This window comes from Entelurus aequoreus, linkage group LG07 (assembly GCF_033978785.1).
Source record: "Entelurus aequoreus isolate RoL-2023_Sb linkage group LG07, RoL_Eaeq_v1.1, whole genome shotgun sequence".
In the NCBI taxonomy this organism is placed as follows: domain Eukaryota; kingdom Metazoa; phylum Chordata; class Actinopteri; order Syngnathiformes; family Syngnathidae; genus Entelurus; species Entelurus aequoreus.
The window spans coordinates 27,933,188-27,943,371 of NC_084737.1; positions in this window are offsets into that span (position 1 = coordinate 27,933,188).

Below are 10,184 nucleotides of genomic sequence, written 5' to 3' on the forward strand. Positions count from 1 at the left end.
TAATGTCGGCAGCAGTCTGACATTACAGCTGCATCTTCCTTAATATCTTGGACGTCTGCACGGGAAGCCTATCCTGCCACTGGATTTAACGCCAATGAAGTACTGTTTGTATGGACTTAGGTAAATACCTCCAGACTCCTGAGGAATGAGAGCGCCGGTGGCTGAATGGACTGCTTAGTGAGGGGGAAAGAGACAGTGACTGGTTGGGAATGATAAGGTTCTGGATTTCTGCGTTGCATTTCATCCTTCATCCTTTCACCCCAGAGCTGCTGAAACGGGGAATTTCCTGTCCCTGCTTCTTCCATGTGTCGGACAGAGGTTGGTGGACGGACTTTCTTCCCCTCATTGCTGCAGACCAGGAACACATCGACAGCGGCCGAGTAATGACAACCAGACCGGGTTGAAATTAAAGAGAGGCAAGCAGAGAGAGAGGAAGTCGGGGGAGATAAAAGCGGCCCGCTATGATTGACGTTATGATTATATGTATAAAGTGAGGCGATTTAGTGTGTTTAGCTGGATACAAAGATAGAGAGATAGATCCGCGCTGTAGCAAAGGACAAACGGGGGTACGGGGAAGGGATTCATAACGCACACTCTGTATGAATACAAGCCTCAAAACATCTGCTTCTCAACTCCCCTTTCATTTTTGATGTGGGGACAAGGCCCGGGAAGGAGAGCCGCAGAGAAAACACAAGGAAGCAGCTACCCAGAACATCAAAGCCCCTGTCCTCTTCATGCAGGCCCTCATTAGTTCAGCTAGCAGAACCAACCAGACTTGTGATTGTGTTTGCTGGGGTGCACGCTGGCAGACACTTCAGAGGAAAGCTTCCTTTAAGTCAAAGCTCCCCACCACCACCACCACCACCGCACCGGGCCCTCTGTAACCCCCCCGTAACCTTCGCCAAAACTCTCAGCTCACACAAAACCCGCCGTGCTCTCCCCACCATCCGCCCCACCCCGTAATCTGGTGTGCAGCTGCAAACATCTGGTCCCCGCTTTGCTACTCTGCCTTCAACCACCGGATTGATAAACACATCTGGACTCACATCAAGTGTCACAGAAGCCACTTGGATTAGGAATCATATTTAACCCTCAGGGGACACAAGCAGACTTGTTGTCCTTTTCAATTATTTCACAGGTGTACAAAGCACTGGCAGTTATTCTACAATTGCCCAAAGCCAAACAGGACATTAGTCTTTACATTTTTCAAATGGCAAACATTTTAAATGATTTGTTTTACTTTCTTTGCGCAAATCTCTCAAATAATTACAGCCCCAAACAAAGTATCATACATGTAATCTTTTTTTCTTCTGAAATCTCTCTCAATTTCAGCCCAACACAAAGTACCAAACATGTCATTGTTTTTAACCCTTTAAAGGCTGTTTGATCAAATGATGGCACAGTTGTCAATTAGTATAAATTTGCATAATTTGAGTTATTTTGCTAATTTAATCTTATGACACCATCTGATAAAAAGGGTAAAAAAACATGTCAGTCACTGAGAAATTTGAGTTACAACAAATATATGTTTTTGTTTAAAATTGAAGTTCATTCAGAAATTTGAGCAAAAAAAGTACAAAAAAAAACCACTTTCAAAAACTTTTATTTCCTGTTTGGCTTTGCAGATCATTAAAATGTCAATATGACTCTACCTGTTTGTGATGTAGACTCAGGCCGGTTGATAAAATGAAGACACTTCTTAAGATTTATGGCGGTTAACTATGCACATGTGTGAACCCAAACATCTTTGGATGACGCCTTTGTAACTGCATTTAAGACAGGGATGTGTGACAAAAGTTCCATTATGGCACTGGCGCCAACGTAATCGGTTGTAAGCACACTGGGAAGAAATGTGCGATTGGTCTGTGTACTTTCCGTTCACTCTATTTCCAATTCTGAAACGCAAATCAAAAAACTAAATTAGGGCCGTTTTTCGATTTTTATTATATATGGCAGGTTTTAAAACCACCAAAAAGGGTTGATTTTCATTAAAATATTGCCATAAAATTTGATTTTGTGCTGGTTTCCTTTTATGGATTTTTATTTTTCCTGATAAACACAAAAATCCAATTTATGTTCATCCAAAATGCAAAAATGCGTGGTTATCTTTGTGATGACAAATTGAACCGGAAGCAGTATTTAACCTTTTCTTCTCGTTTAACATGTTTTTTAGCATAACGCTAACATCTTTGTTCAGCAGGAGTCCTATTTTTGTTTTAAAAAAGTCTCATTAAATAGTTGTCCAACTTTTGTTTCAGAAATGAAAATAGAAAAATTGGCCCGAAATTTGTTTTTTGATTTGCATTTAAGAATTGTAAATAGAATGAACGGAAGGTATATGGACCGCAATTCTTATTCCAATCCTGAATCAAATCGTCTTTTTTTTTAAAATTGATTTAAAAAAAGACTTTTCTATGAATCAATAAAACATATTTGTTTTAAAATGTGTTTTTTTTTCCCGGTTTACTTGATGCGCGTGTACGTCATATATCAGTAGCCAAAAGGAGCTTTTTGTAACTTGTTTTGTTTTATCATATTTATACCTAATACCATATTGCGAGAGTCGTTTTTAATAAAGAATCAAGTTGAATCGTGAATCGATTGTGAATCGAATCCTCACCCAGAGAATCGGAATCAGATCGAATCGTGAGTTGTTGAAAGATTCCCATCCCTATAGCCAACAGCCGTCCTGACTTTTATAAATGCACACACATTTCCCTGCAGCGCTGGTCACAACAGCAACACAACACTTCCTCTTTATGCACCAATCCTGTCACAGTGATTAAGGTGCATTCAGAACATCAACATTATTGCTGAAGCGAGTCCACTTTTAATTTTTTGCACATTCTCTGTGTTTTGTATATCTGCCAGTATTGATGCGACAATTATGACAACTTGTTGTGGATTTTATTTCACATTATTGAATTTATTACTTAATAATCATTTTATTTATATCACTGAAGTATTTAAAGTCCTGTTTTGTTTAACTAAAATGTCACAACATTCCCTAAAAATAAAGGCTATGTTTTTAAACAAATTTTGTATGTTTTCCATTTTTTAAGTAAGACACGTTTAAGCACCGGATCGCCTCAAAGCCCTGACTGTGCCGGGGAATTCAGTCCATAAACGTTATGAACAGACCCTCTGACATGGCTTCATCTGGCCAGGATCTTCAGCTCTCACTGGATCAGTTTGTAGCCAAGTGTGAAGCGACTGGGATGAGAATCAGAACCTCCATGTCCGAGTTCATAATTCAAATCAACGTCACAGCCTGACATTGAATCAACGTTGTCAAAAAGTATGTTGTTCAACGTTGTATTTGTGTTGCTCAACGTCAGAACCTCATTCAGCAAGTTCTCAACATTGTTTTCATATCTTGTGCTTGCTGGGTTAGTGCTTTTTTGTTTTTTGATGGTTAACTAATGTTTTTTTTTACATTTGTTTGTAGAGGTAGAATATTGGTTGGGAAATGACCAACCTTCAATGGTCAAATCAATGCCGGAAGCCAACATTGATTAAACGTTGTCAAAAAGCATGTTGTTTCAACGTTATGTTTGAGTTGCTCAACGTCAGGACCTCATTCAGCAAGTTCTCAACATTGTTTTCATATCTTGTGCTTGCAGGGTTTGTGCTTTTTTGTTTTTTGATGGTTAACTAATGGTTTTTTTTACATTTGTTTGTAGAGGTGTTGCACACTTTTTCACTTTAGATACGATACTGATGTTGAAGCATTTGGTTAATACTGATTTTGATCCGATACGATATCAGCACGAATCACACACACTTTTATCATTCTGTAGTGTGGACTGTTAGAAAAGGTTTAATCAGGGGAAATGAGTCAAACAGAGAGCAACACATGAAAAACACTAACCTATTTATCACTAACCATCTGGAATTGATGTATGCTGTCTTTAAGTTGAAGTGGAGTGGTAGTTGGGTTCTTTTGCAACACATAGTGGCCACAATAATTCTTTAAATTGCTCATGACGGCGTATGTTGCACGATGCGGACACGTCTGTTACTGGAGACTTTGCATTTTTGATATGCAACTATAACTATTTGATATTTGTTAACATCGATAAATGTCATGTTTTATTTAGACGGCACTATTGTTCCAATCGAGGACACTTATTACGCGGTTTGTCTGGCTTGTTTGCAATTGTTTGCTTAGCTGTTGTGTAGCTGCTAGCCTGCCGTGTTTACCTTCTGTGAATGACTTTACTACAATGCAAGACTAACTTTGTTTACCGATTGGAGATAATTCCGCTGTTCTCTGGCTGTCCAGATTTTAGATGCAAGGCAATATAATCCGATACATGGTTTCATGCTGATATCAGACCAGGACACCCCGACTTGTCTGATAATTCAAAGGTATCGCTTTTTTAAATTGTACTGTACATTGAGAAGTAGAAAAGGGTCACACAAGCATCCAATTACAGTCACTTACTTATTCATTTACATGATTCCTGTGTTAATTATTCAAGCCTGTCTGCTCTTTTGTTAGTTTCACAATGGTTTGCTTCCCTGCTGCGTCAGTATTCACACTTAAAAATTACCGCATGTCGAACAATAAACTGAAAGAAAATTAAAGTCAAAACATTATGTTGTGTAAGTCAATATCAAAGTGTGTAAAGAAACACTTCCGTTTTAGCTTTAGCGCTGCTGCAGTATTTGGATTTTTTATTTTTTTGGACCAAATATCACGAGATTAAGTGAGGCTGTCATCGCGAGACTTCCCGCCAGCCTGTCGCCTGCATCCCGCTGGTAACCTGCCGTGTGCGGTAAGTGGAAATGAAATTTAAACGGGAGAAAAAGTGCCGACATTTTTGCCATGATACACAAAACAATTCATAGTTATGTCCTCGTTGTGACACTTAAAAAACGTGTTTTGTTTTTTTTTAAAAACACGCGGTCGTTTATCGACGACATCATGCGTCCTAGTCGTGACGGTAGGAGGATTGCGGTACACATTATAACGCCGTGGGTAACGTGGTGCGTTTTCTCATCTCAAAGAGGGCAAATAATATCCCGTGAATATTTCATAGGAGAAGAGAGAACACAGCGCATGTTTCATCATCTTCATCATCCCCTTGCAGTCGGACATCATTGCGAGACAATACATTAGGTAGAGCTGCAGCATAATGCAAACAGCAGCAACCTTATTACCATCATTGTGCTACTTTATGCCTTTTCATGGCCTAAACGGCATTATTGCTGATTACTTGCTGGAATAAAATGTTTGCACTTACACAATTGAATTAAGAAATCTCCTCATACATCATTATGTATATTACACGTATACTGTGTATTCAGGGGTGTCCAAAGTGCGGCCCGGGGGCCATTTGCGGCCCGCAGCTAATTGTTTACCGGCCCGCCACACATTCTGGAAATGCTATTGGCAAAATTAAAAAGATACATTTAAAAAAAGTGGAAATCTAACTAGAAAAAAGTTGCAATGTTGACACAAAGCTGCCATGCAGGCTGTTTTTTTTTCTTTTGTCTATCTTTATTTTTCTTTTTTTTTGCCATTGCTCAAAAAAAAAAAAAAAAAATTTTTATAATGGATTATTGACCTATTCAAGGCTCCAATTATTACAAATATTTCACTTTAAAATGTTTTATGTGGAAAATATTGCAGAAAATATTGTGTGGTTGCCATACAAAAACATCAACGTTTTCTTCGACAAAAGAGCATAAAACAACCAAAATAATAGTTCAAACGTAAAATCGACAGATATATCTGAAGTTGATCCCGTAACTTAAGTGTTGAAAGTAAAAAAAAAAACTAATAAAAATGTATCACTTTATATGAGTGGGGCACCTTTTCAATCCCAAATATATTTAATGGGATTTTATTTATCTTTTCACTGTGATTACTCAAAAATAATAATGAATTAAAAATCAATGGTGTCCTGCATTATTGATCTTTTTAAGGCTCTAATTACTTCACATCAAACATTGCTTTCTGAATGTTTTGGGCAGTGGGGGAAATACTGCATATTTCAGTTTTATTATAAAAAAACAAAGTTGTCTTTGACAGAAAAGGCATAAAACCTTTTTTTTTTTTTTAAACTTTATATCAACTTGAAGTTGATATACTGTAGAGATTTACTGTAAGCATTAAATAAAAAATGTAAATAAAAATGTACTTGTTTTTAACATTTTAATGACTTAGACCCTTTATGGGTCTTTATGGGTCTAAGTCAGACCCCCTGGGAGCCCTAAAGGTAAAACTTTTTTTTTTTTAATCATATATTTTGTTATGGTTTCAAAATGAAAAATATCAAAATGTGGCTGTTTATCTGTGTTGGCCCTGTGATGAGGTGGCGACTTGTCCAGGGTGTACCCCGCCTTCCGCCCGAATGCAGCTGAGATAGGCTCCAGCACCCCCCGCGACCCCAAAAGGAACAAGCGGTAGAAAATGGATGGATGGGTGGCCCCGCATGCTTTAATTTTTCCGTGTGCGGCCCTCAGTGGAAAAAGTTTGGACACCCCTGGTGTATATGTACATAATTTATCAATTCTTTTTATATACATGTTACTGGTTATATATCTTTTATTATTGAATGTATCAAATATGATGCATATTTAATGGACCACAATGGAAACAAGCCTTTTGGCTTTTTGTGCCATCCATTTGCCTTTTTAAAGCATTACCGTATTTTTCGGAGTATAAGTCGCACCTGCCGAAAATGCATAATAAAGAAGGAAAAAAACATATATAAGTCGCACTGGAGTATAAATCGCATTTTTGGGGGAAATTTATTTGATAAAACCCAACACCAAGAATAGACATTTGAAAGGCAATTTAAAATAAATAAAGAATAGTGAACAACAGGCTGAATAAGTGTACGTTATATGACGCATAAATAACCAACTGAGAACGTGCCTGGTATGTTAATGTAACATATTATGGTAAGAGTCATTCAAATAACTATAACATATAGAACATGCTATACGTTTACCAAACAATCTGTCACTCCTAATCGCTAAATCCCATGAAATCTTATACGTCTAGTCTCTTACGTGAATGAGCTAAATAATATTATTTGATGTTTTACGGTAATGTGTTAATAATTTCACACATAAGTCGCTCCTGAGTATAAGTCGCACCCCCGGCCAAACTATGAAAAAAAACTGCGACTTATAGTCCGAAAAATACGGTACATGGATTCAATTCTTTAAGATGTCAATAAACTTCTCAATCAATCAATAAATCAATCAATCAGAAAACATAGTATAAGTATTGTATAGTATGAATACATGTATTAGAGTCAGATGAGGCCAGGGGTGTAGCACCAAATTCTGGGGCCCGTACACAAGACTCCTAAAGGGCCCCCCATCCGGACCTAAACCCAACGTTGCCGCTCCATACACACACTTGGTATGTTTCGCACTAAAAACTAATTATTCCATGGATTTGGTTTTAAACCAGTTTTTTAAAAACACATGTAAAAACTTTAAGTATTGTTTTTGACTTTTTAAAGATGCGACTATCATATCTAGAGATAGGTAACTCCCCTAAGAATTTGGTTGTGTCTTAAAAATTTAAGTCTTTCTTTTTCCTTTACAAAAAAAGTGCCAACAGATTCATTATAAAGTGGCCAGTTTATGATTTTAGACAATAATACAACCTGTCATTATTAACCTGGGTTCGATCGAACCCTAGAGGTTCAGTGAGTCGGCCTCAGGAGTTCGGCGGAGCCTCTGCCGCGGAGGTCAAAACACACCCGACTCATCGTGTAAATAAAAACTTCTCCCTATTGGCGTATTATGGATACCCCCGAACAAGTTCCCTCTAATTTTCCATCTGATTTGCAGGTGTGTAATTTGTTGTGAGTTTATGCACTGTGTTGGTTTTGTTCTTTGAACAAGGTGATGTTCATGCACGTTTCATTTTGTGCACCAGTAAAAAAACATATAACTTTGTCTTGAATTGAAAAAAAAAAAACATTTTATTTTTCACATGCGCATTCGGTGAATGCGCATATGAAACTGGTGGGGTTCGGTACCTCCAACAAGGTTAAGAACCACTGCTTCAGAGTAGGGCTGCAACAACTAATCGATTAAATCAATTAAAATCGATTATAAAAATAGTTGGCGATTCATTTAGTCATCGATTCGTTGGATCTATGCTATGCGCATGCGCAAAGGCAATTATTATTATTTTTATTTTTTTTAATATTTGTTATTTTATTTATTTATTTTTTATAAACCTTTATTTATAAACTGCAACATGTACAAACAGCTGAGAAACAATAATCAAAATAAGTATGGTGCCAATATGCTGTTTTTTTTTCAATACAATACTGGAAAGAATAGAAATGTAGTTTGTCTCTTTTATCCGATTATTAATCGAAGTAATAATCGACAGATTAATCGATTATCAAATGAATCGTTAGTTGCAGCCCTACTTCAGAGTGTAAAGTAGAGATTTGCTGATTCACAGCTAATTATCATTATTAGATAATACAAAACACAATAATACATTATTATTATTATGTTTATATTAATATTAGTAGGGATTAACCAATTATCGGCCGGGTCGATTATTGGCGCCGATATTTGGCATTTTGACATTTATTGGCATCTGCCTTTTTTATCGGTTTCGGCTTTTTAAAAAAAATATTGATAATAAATCAAAATATTTAACTTCTATTACCACCATTACTATCATTTTAAATGTAATAAGCATCAAACAAGTGTCTGCCTTGTTTTAATCCGACAGGACTCATTTAAAACTGGTCAGATTGGCTTAGACATAGTCGCGCCTCTCTTTCCAGCATTGTCCCACCCGGTTACTAAAACGTGGATTCTTACAATCAGGTTTTGATAAAGATGTAAATAATAAATCCAATGTTTCTGCTTAAATAGTGATTTTGATTATCTTTTTTTAAAGATTAAGATTAAAGTACCAATGATTGTCACACACACACTAGATGTGGTGAAATTTGTCTTCTGCATTTGACCCATCCCCTTGGGGAGCAGTGGGCAGCAGCGGCGCCGCGCCCGGGAATCTTTTTGGTGATTTAACCCCCAACTCCAACCTTTGATGCTGAGTGCCAAGCAGGGAGGTAATGGGTCCCATTTTTATAGTCTTTGGTATGACTCGGCTGGGATTTGAACTCCAACCTACCGATCTTGTACTTTATATCATCTTAATAACTTTTTCCATTTTGTAATTAAGTGTAATATTGCTAGGCGATCAACACTTGTGAATTTGGAATCATTTCAGCAATCACAGTTGATGCTATTAAGGGATACAAATTATTTCAGGGAAATATTAATTTTTTCAAATTTTTATTCGCCTTTAATAAGAGATGCTACTGTGAAACTCCCTGCACTTTTTGTTGTTGTTTGTTTGTATTTACTTGCTTCTTGAATAAACATGTTTCCTGCATTTAAATAAAGTTAAGTGTTGGAGTTTGTAATAGTATTATTCGAAATTTTGACTCCAATATATACATTTTACAGTAAATTAATATCAGCTCCAAAAATCAATTATCATTCACCATAAATAATCGGTATCGGTATCTGCCCTGAAAAAAACATATCGACCGATCTCTAAATATTAGTGCATCTCCTGGGATTTAAGTTAAGCCTATTCCTGTCTTTAAAACCTAGTGACGCCTCTGTTTGCAACTTTAAAAGAGGGTCTTTGAACACACCACAGTTATTGCAATGAGATGCAAAAGTGAAACTTGTACATAACTTTCTCCTATGCTGCCATAAATAAACATATTATATTTTTACTTTCTTCTATCACCTCATCCTTGTTCCAAAAATGCTTAAAGGTGAGCTTTGATGACATTATGATTTCTGTGTTGAGTGAAGTGTTCAATTCTAGGGTTGTCACTATCCAGGTGGAATAAACCATTTTGTATTTTAGGGGGGTGGAGGTAGTCTTGTACATTCTTAATTTGATTCAAGCAAACTTATTATTGAACCTTCACAGATATATTTCTTTTATAGTATTAGTTAAGACGTTGTTTTTATAACTCGCATCTTTAAATGGCAAACAAAAATATTCAAAATATTCAGTACAAAAGTCCCCCCCCTGTGCTTGGGGGCCCGGTACAACATCTCCACTTCAACATGAGGAATTATGCATTGCAATACATTGTTTAAATTGATATTAATAATAAGACATTAGCATTTTATTAAAGGCATCATTTTGGGGACCT